Source organism: Colossoma macropomum, unplaced genomic scaffold, assembly GCF_904425465.1.
Source record: "Colossoma macropomum unplaced genomic scaffold, Colossoma_macropomum, whole genome shotgun sequence".
Taxonomy (NCBI): domain Eukaryota; kingdom Metazoa; phylum Chordata; class Actinopteri; order Characiformes; family Serrasalmidae; genus Colossoma; species Colossoma macropomum.
In genome coordinates this window covers 5,870-22,365 of record NW_023496030.1, presented here as the reverse complement: position 1 = coordinate 22,365, position 16,496 = coordinate 5,870, and the positions used below count along the sequence as shown (strand labels likewise).

Genomic DNA, 16,496 nt, shown 5'->3' with positions numbered 1-16,496 from the left:
GAAGTCTGGTGGTGGATCTGTGATGTTTGTGGGGCTGTATTTCTTCCAAAAGCCCAGGACAAATTATTCTGACACATGCTACCACAGACACCATTAAGTGCCAGCAGAAATAAATTCAAAAGAAGCTTATACTAGACCATAGTTTGGATCTTCCAGCAGGACAATGATCAAAAGCACACCTCAAAATCAATACAAAAATAATTCACTGACCACAGAATTAAGGTTTTACATATTTCTTAGTCCTTTTCTTGCAGGCCATCTTCACTAAACCAGACAGCTCCACCATTGTCGTTTTCCTAAGGTCGGCTATAAACGAGAAAGGTGTAACATCAAATATGTACGCTAGAAATTTTCAGTATATAATTATCCTCTCTGTACTACTAAGAGCCAGTGGGAAAAGGATCTTGATGAATAATTGGGGGATGACATATGGGCAGCAATTTTGCATTGTGTTCAGTTATCCTCTTAACTCAGACATGGCCTGATACAATTCAAAATCCTTTATCATACTCACTGGAATGATAATAATGTTAAGCTTTCAAAAAAATTCCATGTCACTATTGTCAGAGGAAAACCTTGTATGTCCAAAATGACAACTTTACCCTTTTCAACTCTGTGGGAGCACCGGTGGTTCCAAAACACGTCATATTCTTCATAACTTTCATATTTCATAAGCTACATTCAAAAGGTGGGTGTCATATGAGAGCTGTAACTGTCTTCTTTCCAGTCAAATAGATGGGTAATGTAATTTTAAACCCTTACAATAAAAGAAGCTGAACTCGCAATTTTTTTTCTACTGAAAGTTGACCCATTTTCCACAAATCTGAGCTATAAACTGAATCCCAGATGGTGTCTCTTCAGTGATATGCTCTGTAAAAATTATTTTTATAAAAAGATACAAAGAGCGTCTTAGATTTTTGGCTTTCAGCAGTAAATTGTAAGCATATAACAATATGTGTATGATCATAAAACACATTTTCTGTTAATTTAAAGGGGAAGCTTATAGCAAAAAAAAATTAAATAAATAAAATAAAAATTTACATTTATTTCATGCAGTTACTGAATAATTTCCCTTATAATTTGGGCATGTAAATTCAGATGGAAAAAACAAAATATACCCTGGAGAATAAGAGGTTATAGCAGAAGGAAAAAACCTACTCTACTTTTAATGTAAGTCAATGGAACCAGACTTTTTTCCATTTTGGGTAATTTCTTTTAGTCCATTAATTCATCATGAAATGTACATATGATGTAAAGGACAACAGGTATTTTCAAATTATGTCAAAAACTGAAAAACGTCAAAAATGGAGATACAAGGTTTTCTTCCGACAACAGTGATATATAAGTTGTCTTGTCAACAGGCCCCAGCCTCTTCAATCCATATGTTTTTAATCTTGTCCTTCTCTTCATAAATTTTGGTCTGATATACTCCAAGTTCTTTCTAAGATTCTGAAAGTACCAGTTGATTCTGTAATCATCTTGTTTGGAGTGTTGCCATCTATTCTAAGCTACAGAACGGTTTTAATGGCATTTGCTACTCTATTAGCTAGAAGGCTTATTTTACTCAGGTGGAAATCACTTACTCCACCATCTGTTTTTTTGTTGGCTGCAAGATCTCTTATATTTTGTTAAACTTGAGAAATTGAGAACTACATTATGAAGCTCCACTTGTAAATTGTATGAGATATGGTATCCTCTTCTTGAGTATTTAACATTAATCCAGTTCCCCTCTGCTACTTTATAATTCAGTACTTTGTTACTGACTTGTTGCACTTTGTCAGTGTCAGCTGTTTAGGGGTACTTGACAAATGGAGGTGAAACAGATTTTTTTTAACAAGCTTCTCATTTTTATAAGAATTTTATGAAATTCTAATGTTCTGAATTGTCCTTAACTGCTAGTGTTCATCAGATAATTTTTCTTTTTCTACCATTTTATAAGCTTTTCTCACAGCCCCAGATACAAATTGTCCTGTGGTGTGTCATCAAATTGCAGTAAAATAAAAAAATATACAGAACAATAATTTTACATATCTATATTTGTATTCAAAGTTTAAGGATCCCTTTATGCAAACTATAATAAATACTTTGCATGTGTGCATTATTTATAGCTGTTTTTCCAATTCCATTCGTTACTTGTAGCCATTGTTATCGTTCACAGTAGTCGAACTATCTTATAAACGATAACATCCCGATGAAAATGCTCCATTTTCTTTTTATAGTTAAAACACATGAGGATTGGATTAACTGAACCTTCATAAAAGCCATTTAATTTTTTTTTTTTTAATTATGTCACACTACATGACATGATGTCACATTACAGGACAAGATGAGACAAGATAAGAAATATTTTTAGTAAAAATGTATTAAGTGCCTTTAGAACAATGAAATTTATATAATTTACGCAAATAAATATCAGACAAAATATTAAAATTCTTAATAATCTTTGAAAACCTTTGAAATCTTTCCTTTAAAAAACTTGTTTGCGAATGAAATATTGATTAAAAGTTAACATTTGGAGATATCACTTTTTTCATATTAGATACAGGGCCATAAACGGGACACAATGAAATTATTGACATTTTGGATACAATGCTTTAACAGGATTGTCATGAACAAGACATTTTCCTGTTGTGACTGGTTTCATTTACATTAAGTTAAATGCACTTAAATTCCAACTTTGTAAAACTTATAATTAAGTATTTTGTGAGAAAAAAATCATTTAAAAAATCCTACTGATTACGCTGACCCTTTTAATGCAATTCTGTTTTGCTGTTTGTTCTGTTTTACTTTTTATTTTAGTTCAAGATTATCCAAAAATAGCAAATAAGTGCCCAACAAACCTCCCTTCCTATGCTGATAGATGCTGGACTAGAAATCTAGGTTACTGCAATAGGGAACTGAGTACTTGAAGAGTTTTAGGCCACTCTACTCAACTGTGCTTACAGCTGCCTATTTGACAACAAAACGCTAAGAAACTGACGGCACGGTTCTCATTAGAGCTGTACGTCAGAAAAACATGTAAGCAGAAACAGGAAAAATAGAAGACAATGTGTAACTTACAGCTCAAAGAGGTCTCTGCAAACGTGCTAAATTGGTTCTTCTTTTACTGCGTTATGTCACACTGAACGCAGGGACTCGTTGTTGCCACCTACAGTATATATGAACTGAACAACTGAACCTCGTTGAAAGGTTGACTGAAGTGGGAATAAGGATAACAGAGGAAGAAATGTTTTAATATTAGGGTTTAATAGTCCTCCCAGGGAAGATATTTGTTGGAGAATTTCATGCCCTGACATCACATTAAAAAAACTTGGAACTATTCTCTTAGATTTTTTAGTACACAATGAGGTCAAAGACATACACTTTGTATGTAAAATTTCACATAGCTCATAAATGTAGTTTTACTGAACAAATCTGTTAATCTTCCTATTAACTCCTCTTTCTGTTTTCTGAAACAACTTTCAACAAGCGTAAATGATAATCATACCACAGGACATGGTGGACTTGTTTAAATAGTCCATTATTATTTTTTCACCTTGCGATTATTATTCCAAAATAAATTTCTCGGGATAACTTTCTTGGCATAATTATCTAAAGATCATATATCCCGATATAATTATCTAGAGATAATTGTCTCAAGAACATTTTGTTGGGCTAATTAGCTCGAGATATATAGAAAATGTTATTACTCCACTCTACCCTCTAGATGGCAGCAATACGCCATTCAGACAGCATTTCATTCACTATTTTGGCCTCGGAGCTTTCATCGCAATTTCGTTTTGGTTGAATGACACAGTAAATGGTCCTCCAAGCACCCATTCCAATATTACTGTCACTTTTCTAATGGTCTTGGTTAAAGGACCTTGGACAAGCAGCCCAGAGCTTACATCTTAGATTTTATTTTTTAAAGGGGTAAATGGTTGGGTTGTAGATGATAGACCTTGAGCCTGGGCCTTAGATCTCCAATCAAAATTTCCTGTCCCTATTGTAAGAGTTTTTTCTTAGTAACAGAACCCTGGGCCTCTGAGTTCTCATCCCAAATCTTATTCTTAGAGGCTAAATGTTTGGGCCTTGAGTGTGAGATTCTGGGCCTTGGCCTCAGACCTCACTTTCAAATTTCTTTGCCCTATTCTAAGGGGTTCTGTTCCGACAGGAGGATCCATGGTACTACACCTCTGCATGGCCCTCAAAGCTATCCTCACAATTTCTTTTCAACCATGATCATAGGTCAGAGTGTTAGTTTAAAAAGTTATAAAGTTAGTTATAGACCCTATTCTAAGGGGGTTGATTTTGCCTTTTGTACCCTTGGTCTTGGAGCTCACATATCACATTTTATTCTTTCAAGGCTATGTGGCTGGGTCGTGAGTACTAGAACCTTTTGGCTTAGGCCTTAGAATTCCCACCAAAATTTCTGGTCCAGATTGGCTGGTTCTTTGAATAGAAGCCTCTGGGCCTGTGCCTCAGAGCTCCCATAGCAAATATTTTTTTCTTTAGAGGCAAACGGCAGAGAATTGGGTTGTGGACCAATGCTTGGACTTCAGATCATTCATACCAATTTTTTGTCCCTATTCTTCTGGGGTGACTCTTGGTCAATAATGCACGGACCAAAGCCTCAGAGCTCACATCCTAGGAATAATTCCTTAAAGTACAAGTGCCTAGGTCTTGAATATGGGACCTGGGCCCAAGAGCTCCCATTCAATGTCTTGGCCCTGTTCAAAGGGATTGTGAGTTGGAGCTGACAATGGTCCAGGGTCTCAGAACTCCCGTTCCAAATTTTATTCATTGAATGCTACGTGGCTGGGTCTTGGGTACTAGACTCTTACCTGGGCCTCATAGCTTTCACTGCAGTTTCTTTTCAACCATAGCTACAGTTCAGGGTGCTGGTTAAAAAGACAATGAGTCTATAAATAAGCATTCAAATATTGTAGTCTCTATTTAAAAGGGCTGGGTGTTGGTTAGGGCACTCGTTGCCTTTGCCTCAGAGTTCACATCTTAGATTTTATTCTGTCAAAGATAAACAGCTGGGCTGTGGGTAAAGGACCTTTGGCCTGGTCACCAGAGCTCCCATTTAAATTTCTTATCTCTATTCAAAGAAGTTGGGTCTTGTTGGACCCTGCACATGGACCTCCCACCCCAAATCCTATTCTTTAGTGATAAAATGGCTGGGTGTTGGTTACTGAGAGCCTCAAAGCTTTCATTCTAATTATATTGTCCCTATTCTAAAGAGTTGGGTCTTAGTTAGTGGACTTCTGTCCAGGGCCTCAGAACACACATTACAGAATTTTTCAGATCTCATCTCTCAGAATTTTTATAGGTAACTTGGCTGGGTTTTCAGAATAAGAGCAGAATGAGGCCCTTGGCCTGTACCTCCCATCCAAATTTCTTGGATCTATTCTAACAGGTTTTATGTCAACTAGAAGATGTTGGACCTGAGCCTCAGAGCTTGTTGCAATTTCTTTTCAACCATGGCTACAACCCATAATTTTGGTTAAAAAGTCCTGGGCCTGCCTCCAGGTTCCCATTCCAATATTATAAACCTTATTCTAAGTGTTTGCGTGTTGGTTAATGGACCCTTGGCCTTTGCCTCTCAGTTTACATCCCAGATTTTTTTTTTTTTTCAAGGCTGTTTGGCTGAGTCATGGATATTAGACCCTGAGCCTCAGAATTCCCATCTAGATTTGTCATCCCTGTTCTACGTTGTTGGTTCACAGTTAGAGGAACCTGATCATGAACCACAGAGCTCCCATCCCTAATTTTATTCTTTAGAGATAAAATGACAGGGTATTGAGTACTAGACCCTTGCCTGGGCCTCAGAGCTTCCATTGCATTTTTTTCAACCAGTTCAGGGATTTCAGGGATTTGGTTATAATATTCTGCATATTGTTCTTTTCCATGACAAGCTCCTCTAAATCGCTTGTAGTATCTTATAAAGTCTTATTCTTTAGAGGAAGCATGACTAGTTAGTGGACCTGGGACCTGTGCATCCGATCCCAGAATTTGTTCTTTATAGTCTAAATGGCTGGGTCTTGAATATGAGGCTCTGGGCCTGGGCCTTAGAAGTCCCATTCAGTTTTCTTTGCCTTATTCAAAGGAGTTGTGAGTTGGTTAGAAGATGCTGGTACTTGGCCTCAGAGCTCCCATTCCAAATTTTATTCTGAACAGGCTAAATGGCGTCATCTTGAGAACTCAACCGTGCCTGGCTCTCAAAGCTATCCTCACAATTTCTTTCCAATCATGGCTACAGGTCAAGGCATTGATTAAAAGGCCCTGAGCCTTGACCTCCTTTAATGGGATTGTTCTTGGTAAATTGACACTTGGCCTTTTTGTGTCAGTTCAGGGATTTGGTTAAAAAAAAACTGTCTTGATTCTAAGTGGATGGTTCTTGGTTAGTGGACATTTGGACTTTGCCTCAGAGCTCTCATCACAGATTTTATTTTTTAAGGCTATTTTGCTGACTCATGGTTAAAAGTTGTTTGGCCTAGGCATCAGAGATTCCAACCAAAAAAATTTATCCCTATTCTAAGTGGCTAGTTCTTGGTTAGTAGACCCTGGGCATGGAGCTCAGTGTTTTTCTTTTAAAAATCTTGGGCCTCCAAGTTCCAACATTATAGACCCATCCCTAATCTCTTAATTTAGAAATGAAATTGCTGGGTATTTGGTACTGGGCCATTTCCTGAGCCTCAAAGCTTTCATCCCAATTTTATAGTCCCTAGTTGAAGGGGTTGGTTCTTGCTTAGTGGACCCTTTTCTGTAAGAGGTAAAATGGCAGAGAATTTGATTCTGGACCCTTGCCTGAAACTCAGAGCTTTCTTTGTCTGTATTCTTCCCTTTGTTTTACTTTTTTGTCCCTATTCTAATGGGTTGGCTCATGTTTAGTGGACCAGAGCCTCAAATCTCCAAAAATATTTTTGAACGTCTAATTAGAAAAGAAACTGCAGTGGTAGTTTGGATGCCTAGGATCTTTTAACACAATACATCATAATACTAAATCTCCCATTCAAATTTCTTGGCCCTATTCATAGGGGTTGTCAGCTGAAGAGAAGACGCTAGTCCTGTGCCTCAGAGCTCCCATTCCAAATTTTTTTTTTTCTGAGGCTAAATAGCTGGGTTTTGGGTTAAAAACACTTCTCTAGGACACAGCTTTCACTGCAACTTCTTTTCAACCATGGCTACAGTTCTGAGTTTTTGATTAAAAGACCCTGGGTCGGGCCTCCAAACTACCATTCAAATATTTCAAATATATTCTTTACAAATAAAATGGCTTGGTATTGGGTACTGGACCATTGCCTGGACCTCAGCGCATGCATACCAATAATGTAGTCTCAATTCTAAGGGGTGAGTTTTGATTAATAGACCTTAGACCTGTGCCAGTGCACATCTCAAAGTTTATTCCTTCATGGTTAAAGGGCTGGGTCTTGGATACTAGACTTTTGCCTTAGCCACAGAGCTCAAATTGCAACTTAAAGAGTTAAAAAAAAAAAACACAAAACAAATTCAGACTGTTAAAATACAAATAGTAAAAATACACTCCTGATCAAAATCTTAAGACCAGTTAAAAAATTGCAAGAATTTTCACTTTGCACTATTGGATCTTAAGAAGGTTCTAAGTAGAGCTTCACAATGCTAAAAGAAGAAACAGGAGCAAGAGACAAAAGATTTTGAGCAGCCAATTTATTAAAAACAACAAGTTAACGGGCCACGGGCACGGGCCGATCCTCGACCCAAATTAAGGCCATTACTGGTGCTGACTGCAGCTCAATAACCATCAGACGGCATCTGCGAGGGAAGGGCTTCAGAAACAAAAAACGTCTTCAAAGGCCACGTCTCCTTCAACGCCACAAAATTGCCCGTTTGGACTTTGCAAGGGAGCACCAAACATAGGACACTGAAAGGTGGAAGAAAGTTTTATTCTCTGATGAGAAAAAATTTAACCTTGATGGTCCTGATGGCTTCCAATGTTACTGGCATGACAAGGAAATCCCACCTGAGATGTTTTCTACACGGCACAATGGGGGGGGGGGCACCATCATGATTTGGGGTGCTTTTTCCTTCAATGGAACAATGGAGCTTCAAGTTGTACAGGGGCGTCAAACAGCAGCTGGCTATGTGGAGATGTTGCAGCGGGCATCCCTGATGACGGGGGCCCTCGTCTGTGTGGTAATGACTCGGTTTTTCAACAGGACAATGCTGCAGTTCACAATGGCTGACTGACAAAGGACTTCTTCCAGGAGAATAACGTCACTTTTTTTGGACCATCCTGCATGTTCCCCAGATCTAAATCCGATTGAGAACATTTGGGGATGGATGGCAAGGGAAGTTTACAAAAATGGACATCAGTTCCAGACAGTGGATGCCCTTCGTGAAGCCATCTTCAACAACTGGAGCAACATTCCCACTAGCCTCCTGGAAACACTTGCATCAAGCATGACTAAACGATTGTTTGAAGTGATCAACCACAATGGTGGACCAACTCACTACTGAGACATTTCAATTTTTGTTTTTTGGGGGGGTTTCAAGTTTTTTTGAGACATGGTCTTAAACTTTTGATCAGCTGATGAACAGCCTATTTCAGTTAACTTGTTGTTTTTAATAAATTGGCTTCTCAAAATCTTTTGTCTCTTGCTCCTATTTCCTCTTTTAGCATTGTGAAGCTCTACTTAGAACCTTCTTAAGATCCAATAGTGCAAAGTGAAAATTCTTGCAATTTTTTAACTGGTCTTAAGATTTTGATCAGGAGTGTATATAAAAATAATAATAGTGTGTAAAATAGAAAAATAAAGCTAAAAATAAATAGATAAATAAAATATTCAACTAAAACAGTTAAACACAACTAAAATAATTGGAAAGTAAAATTTAAAAATCCTAGGAGAAACGAGTGAGTCAAGCTTTAGAGTACCTTGTTCCAACTCACTGGTGCACCATAGCTAAAGGCAGTTTCACCCAGCTCAGTAAAACTCACGGAACCTCAAGTGAAATAAAATCATCTGAATGGGTTTTGTAACGTGTATCCTTTACAGTGAGCATGGAGGTAATATACTCTGGCATCTGACTGACAAGAACCTTATAGAAAAACAATAGGCAGTGTGTTTCCCTTCTTAGAGATAGAGAGGACCATTTTTACTGCTAGGCATAGGGAAACAAGATTTGTGTCTGTAAAAGAATCCGAGCTTCTGCCTCAGTTTATTTGCAAGTTTACTGATGTGAGTTTTAAAATCAAGTTTCACATCAAGCCAGATGACAAAGGTACTTATACTCATTTACTCTTTCAATAATGGGTCCATGTAGAGTAGAAACATTTAAAAAGATATTTTCAATATGAGCAGGTCTGGAAAACAGCATAAACTTAGCTTTGTCTGCATTTAGGGCTAATTTGTGGCTTTGGAGTGTGACTTGAAGGGAGTTACCAGAGCACTTTCTTTTAATGGCTACCCGTGCTGAGTTTGCGGTACAGCATAAAACTGTGTCATCAGCATACAGATACATTACATTCTTTCACTGTGGATACAATATCATTAATGTAAACTGAAAATAACAACGGGCCTAAAACTGAACCCTGCGGGATGCCTTTACTGACTGGAAGAAGACCAGAATGACAGCTTCCCAGGGCAATACGCTGTCGTCTACCAGAAAGGTAGTTCTGAAACCACTTAATAGCATTGTGGTTAAAGCCAATGCTGTGCAATCTTTCTAGCAGCAGTGGATGACCAACAGTATCAAAAGCTTTGGATAAGTCAGCAAAGAGAGTAGCACATCGCATCTTTTTGTCATAATCGTCACAGCCCCAGGTCACATGTTTCTGTATTCCTCTTCCCAACATCCGGGAGGTCTATGAGAGCGGGCGACAGTAAGCACGTCAGAGAGAGGGAGTTTTGTTTTTAGCCTAGCCGAATTATTTTTAATCATTGCTTTTAAACACCTGAAACCTTTTACTATTATGCCTCCATTAAACTCCTCACCCGGTTATTCCGGTGCTACGGTCAATTCAGTTCCCCCTGTTCCCCCCTCATTGCGCATGTTGAAATCATGACGTCTTCAGTCGCCGCTCCTCTGCGGGGCTTAGATAGGCTTAATTCGTTTGTGTTTGTGCCTTTATTCCGTCCGGTTCCTCGCGGTAAGCGAATTATCATGTTGTTTGTAAAATGGCTTGTAGTTAAACATGTTTTAAAGTGTAAAATGTGTTGTTACAGATGTTTTAATGCTCAAACACTACGTGGGTTATCTTGCTAATGCTAGTTTTGGCCCCGTTTCCAGCTACTCTGAGTAACATAAACTGGATTTAATGCGCCATTTCTGATTTAATAACCGCACATGCAGACACATTCTGTAGTTCAGACTTTTAGTGATTTTTAAAGTGACTTTAAGGTGTATTTATGTCCCATATCCTCATCAGTCTCGCCAAGTTCTGTAAATAGATTTGAAACATTTGTTGCTGAAATAAATAAACTGCATTACACAGCACAATAATTAGTCTGTGTTATTATTGTTAGACTACATATCTCAGTGCACCTAGGAGGTTAGTTTCTCTATTGTCATTGAGGCTGACTGTTATGGTACTGATGTGACTTGTCTTTACAGTAACTTTTATTCATATTATACCACATTTACACTGAGAATGCAGGGGGAACATCTTCAACCAGAGCCCTGAGAAAAGTGGTTTCCCCTTGTATATTACAGTTGGAGTGGATTTAAACTGCAATAATGCTGCTGAAAATCTATATCAGTACAAGATCATTTTACTCAGTAAGTTTTAGTCATATTATACCATCTTTACACTGAGAATGCAGGGGGAACATCTTTAACCAGAGCCCTGAGAAAAGTGGTTTTCCCTTGTATATTACAGCTGGAGTGGATTTAAAGTGCAATAATGCTGCTGAAAATCTATATCAGTACAAGATCATTTTACTCAGTAAGTTTTAGTCAATCTGTACCATCTTTACACTGAGAATACAGGGGGAACATCTTCAATCAGAGCCCTGAGAACAGTGGTTTCCCCTTGTATATTACAGCTGGAGTGGATTTAAAGTGCAATAATGCTGCTGAAAATCTATATCAGTACAAGATCATTTTACTCAGTAAGTTTTAGTCAATCTGTACCATCTTTACACTGAGAATACAGGGGGAACATCTTCAATCAGAGCCCTGAGAAAAGTGGTTTCCCTTGTATATTACAGTTGGAGTGGATTTAAAGTGCAATAATGCTGCTGAAAATCTATATCAGTACAAGATCATTTTACTCAGTAAGTTTTAGTCAATCTGTACCATCTTTACACTGAGAATACAGGGGGAACATCTTCAACCAGAGCTCTGAGAAAAGTGGTTTCCCCTTGTATATTACAGCTGGAGTGGATTTAAACTGCAATAATGCTGCTGAAAATCTATATCAGTACAAGATCATTTTACTAATATATTTCATAGTTCTATTAAAAAAACGTTACAAGAGGATGCTTTTCAAGTGAGTCCACCTGTCAGGAAAAGAACCCTCTGTTAGATCTGGCTGGGGGGTTGTATCTGTGATACTCGTATAGGTGTCACATATTGGTCTAAAATATGTGTGATTAAAAACATATCATGGTTGTGTGAAAAGAAAAAAAGTTAAGTGGGGTGCATTTTAATCCACCTGCCGGAAAATGCACCCTCTCTTAAATCTTGCTACACTATAATTACATCTACGAAACTTATACAGGTATCACATATCGGTCCAAAATATGTAATACTAAAAATGTATCAAAGTTGTGTCAACAGAAAAAAAGTTATAGGGGGGTGCGTCCTTGCAGAGTGCTGAAAACGCTTTTTCAGTGTAAAGGAACGTCTACAACCATGAATTCTTTATTGTACAGAGGTAGTCAACAAAGTTTAAGCAGTCATCATTTTTCTTAACAAAATGTGAATTTCTGCCTGTTCAATTACATATAAACAATATTTTATGGCAGACTTATCTGATTATAATCATTGTAATGAGTTCACGTTAATACAATACTGCATAGCGTTTCTAGCCTTTCTTCAGCGTTTGCGCGCTTGTGGAGTGGTGAAATCGACGTTTCAGGGTGAAGAAACGCCTAAGACCAGGACTACATTATTGTACATGTGCAGTCACCAAAGTTGAAGCAGTCATATTTTCTCTTAACAAAATGTGATTTACTGCCTGTTGCAATACAAATGAACAATATTATGTGGGAGGCATATGTGTTTATAATCATAATAATGAGTTCACGTTAAAACCATACTGCATAGCGTTTCTAGCCTTTCTAAAGCGTCTGAGCGCTTGTGCAGTGCTGGAAACGCCTTTTCAGTGTGAAGAGACGTCTTCAACAATGACTTCATTATTGAACAGATGTAGTCAACAAAGTTTAAGCAGTCATTATTTTTCTTAACAACATGTGAATTAAAGTCTGTTCCATTACATATAAACAATATTTTCTGGCTGATATATGTGTTTACAATCATTATAATGAGTTCACGTGAGCGCTTGTGTTGTGCTGAAACAACACATTCTCATTCCTAGCTCGTCAATATTCGCAGCTTGGTCAAGATACTTGACGCGGGGGGGGGTGCCCCCTAGCGTCACATTTGGACGTGCAAGGTAGGCTGACAGACTTCTATTGCTTTAAACCAAGTCGTAGTTTCGACCAGCCTGGGACTGTACTGCTACTTAAATTATAAAATGATGCATCATAAACATATAGACCCCTTGAAACACAATTGAAACATTAAATATTGTAAACTATTGTAATTAATGTGTAAAAATCATTGCCGTTTTTGCGGAAACTAAAGTTAAAGTCAAATAACGTTGGCCAATCAAACAAGTTTCCAAATCCAGAATCGATTGCAGTCCCTTTTTTCTTTCAAACAACGTCTTTAGTAATAACAGTGCCCAGCTCTAGGATTATAAATAGTCATACTGCACTTAGATTTAGTGCAATAAAATCGGAACGCTTTTTAAAAATAAGGACTTTTTTAATTAGCCGGACAGCGACACGTTGGACGTGTTAACGTCATTCCCTGCGACGATCACACGCACATTTCGTCGAGAGCTTCGGTAAGAGCACCTAGCAAGCTAGCTCCAGCTAGTGCTGCAGTAGTTTTTTTCTTGAAAAATCACGAGTTCTATCGAACGATAGCGCATGTAAATAACGTATGAAGGCGTGCAATGAAATCAGTACCACATAACGATTGCATATGGGAGGTTATAGACCATTCTTAGGGTTAGACAACACGTGTTGTTTTGAGGGGGTCGTAGTTAATGTGGAGAGACTAGCAAACTCTGATTGCACGTTCGAAGTGTCTACGTGTTTGTATATTCTAAATGTTTAATGTTTGTTTTTTGTTCTTTAAATTCTCTGAACAGGTCCTTCAAGTCATCCAAACCCAAAGGCACTTTTAAGAGCCATCTGTCCGTCTATCTGTCAGTCCGTTTTTTGTGTCTGTGTTTTCCTTTTTGTTCTATTTGTTAGAAAATGCCCTATGTATTTATATCTGTGTTGTTTTTGTTGTTTCTTCCTGTTTGTTTGTCTTTAAGTCTGTTAGTCTGTGTTTTTTATATATTCTGTCAGTCACTCTATCATAATGAGTGATTGGAAGCTGGAAGTAGAAAATGAGCTCAGGAGTGTTGATGACCTGCTTGAGCACCTGCAGGCAGAAGCAGTTGCTTCTGAACTTAAGAGTCTTACTGACTTTGGAGAGCTTCAGGCAGGAGTGGTAATTTTCACATTTTTATTTAAATTTCTTAAATTGCACTGATGTTGTATCCTATACTGTTTATAACAGTATAAAAAGTTTTAATAAATGCACTTTAAACATACATAGTCACATTAACATGCAGTAATAGAGTAAACGTTTCAACAATCAAAAAATGTTAATAAGACTAAATTAAGATTTAATGCTAACTTAATCATACATACTAATGTATGATTTGTGATATATCTTGGCAGAAAAAATAAAATGTTCACAAAGTTGAGGAATGGAGTTAACACGGTCCTTATCAAAATATTTAGGGCCCCTTTCATACTGGTGAACCAATGAAGTCTGAAAAAAGTCAGATGGAGAAAGAGAAACAGTAATGGGAATGAAGTATATCAGAGGCCAAGGTCAACCAGAAACCTCTCAAAACATGGTCAGTATTCAGGATTCATGTGATATTGCAATTTATTTAAGTCATTACAAGTTGTAAAAATAAGTAATTTGACTTTGTTTGGTACAGATGGGCACAGGAGTAAGCCACCTGATGATGACGTTCAATCTCATGCTTCTAATGAGACAAATGGTGGAGTGGCCGTAGCACCTGAGCCTCTTGGTATGTATGTTATGTTTTGTACAGGACATTTCTAAGCATGACCGTAACTAGCTATGAGGACACTGAAGTCCAGACCTTGATAGTTTCAGAAGGGTTTTCACTTTCCTCCGTTTATTAAAATAAATGTAGAAACAGCTCCATTATGATAATACGGTCTAGTCAGAGTCAACTAATTTCTTTACCTACTCATAACATACAACTGACATGAGAAAGTTCACTGTTAACCAGCATATTAATGATCATGTGGCTAACATTAACAAATCAGAAGGTACATTAGACTGTATTTTGTCTCATAAACTGTATGAGTAGCTGCCTTTCCTGTTAGCTGTGTTTTGGTAGACACAGACTTCTATAACGTATGTTTAATGTGTGCTTTTTCAGTGAGGACAGAGATGAAAAAGACAAGCAGGCAGAGAAAGGAAAATGAAATTAAATAAATTTGAAAATATTACTTGATTTAGTCTAGGTTTCAACATTATTTAAATAAACCTAACAGGGTTGGAGTCAAATCAGTTTATGGAACAGTAGTTTATAGACGAATGGGATGAGGGTGGAATAAATGAAAGAAGAAGATGCATAACAGTTATGAGTGGGTAAAAAGGAGCCATGATCGTGTTAAAAAAAGATTTAAAGAAGTAGCTTATGGTTGGTGTAAAGGTGTAATATGGTTGCAGTTATTTTGTTCACTATGAGATGTAGGTCACATTTCTGCAAAATAGACACTAAAATTTTGATCCTGGTTATGGCGCTGTTTCCAAGGTTTCTCACAAGCACTGCTTTTGGTGAGGTTTGTGGTGAAATGTCATTAATGTTGCTTAATACAAACATTGTTTTTGTGTACTCTATAATTTTGGCAGAAACGCTTCTGCAGGACCTTCAGTACTCACTTAGTAATGAGGGTTCAGATGCCGAGCAAGAAGCAGCAGCACCAACATCATCTCTTCTAGCTTCCTCAGACTGGAGCACACGCAATAGTTTGTTCTCTGAAAGGTGGAGGGAAGAGAGACCACGTCTGGTAAACAGCATGCTGGCTCAAGAGAATGTGGCATCATACATCTGTCAACAGTGTGGGTTTAATCCAGCTGTCATGCGATGTCGAGACTGCTTACCACATGCATGCTTCTGTGCTGAATGTGACATCAAGGTACACACTAGATATGTGCTTCATAACAGAGATGCATTGATATCAGGCTTCTTCCACCCTTTGGCTCCAACCACTTGTGTCAATAATCAACATCTTTCTCAATGTGGTAAGTTCTAGTTTGAGAGTAGAATATAATTATTTTCTCTTATTTATGTATTCTTTTTCATTAAATTGGAAGTTTGTTGTGATTTTTTTCAGTGCGGTCTTTACCTGTGGCATTGCCTTACCAAATCTGTGGTTGCCCACCAGAGGCGCTGAAAGTCCATACGGGAAAGATGGTCACTCTTATCACAATGAATGGTAAGGATACAGATTAGTTGTATTTTTATTCTACAAAACATTTAAATGTTTTCTATCTCAGGCTTATTATTCAATTTACCATAGTGTTAATCACCTACCTTTTATAACACAGTACCTGTTTTTTCTGTATATACAAAATTGACTATTTAGAAACATGTTCCTTGTACCTACTCTCAGTGACTATCAGAAACACCTACTATAGAAAATAACTTTATAGGGTTCCACTACTAACTGTAGCTCGTATGTTGGACTAACTGTTAACCCCTCTACTCTGTCCATCAGGTGACAAGGTCACAACTGACCAGATATTATTTGGGTAGAGGATCAGTGCTGAGAATGGTCCACCACCCAAATTATACTTGGTCAGTAGTTGTCCTATGATGTCCCTTTCTGTTTAAGGATTGTGCAGAAAGAAATGGGCTACAGTCAGTAATTGTTTCATTACACATTATAGACCACTTCTAAGAATTAAATTGTTTGTATTAGAAGTTGTTCAGAGTGGCTTTTACACATGTAAGAAATATTAATGCTATATTATGATTAATATCATCTTTATTAGAGAAATAAAAATGTGTTTTCCATTATACATCAGCTGATATTCTTTTCAATATTCTTTTCACTCATTATATGCAAAATTGTTACAAACGGATATACAGCGTTTTGGAATGAAACTGTTCAGTTGTTTATTTGCACCTATATGGTAAAAGATTAATGAGTGTATGTGCAAGGTAAGTACAAAGTAAGTGTAGCTAATAACTTCCA

General features: G+C 37.5%; 1 long non-coding RNA gene across 1 annotated transcript; it reads right to left on the bottom strand.

The window, feature by feature from the left end:
* Positions 1–209: 209 nt before the first annotated feature.
* On the bottom strand, positions 210–3,126 carry LOC118804072. Its single transcript, XR_005006959.1, has 2 exons — positions 3,061–3,126; positions 210–306 (listed from the first exon to the last, which is right to left on the bottom strand). It is a non-coding gene; the product is annotated as an uncharacterized LOC118804072 (long non-coding RNA).
* Between the last annotated feature and the right edge of the window lie 13,370 nt (positions 3,127–16,496).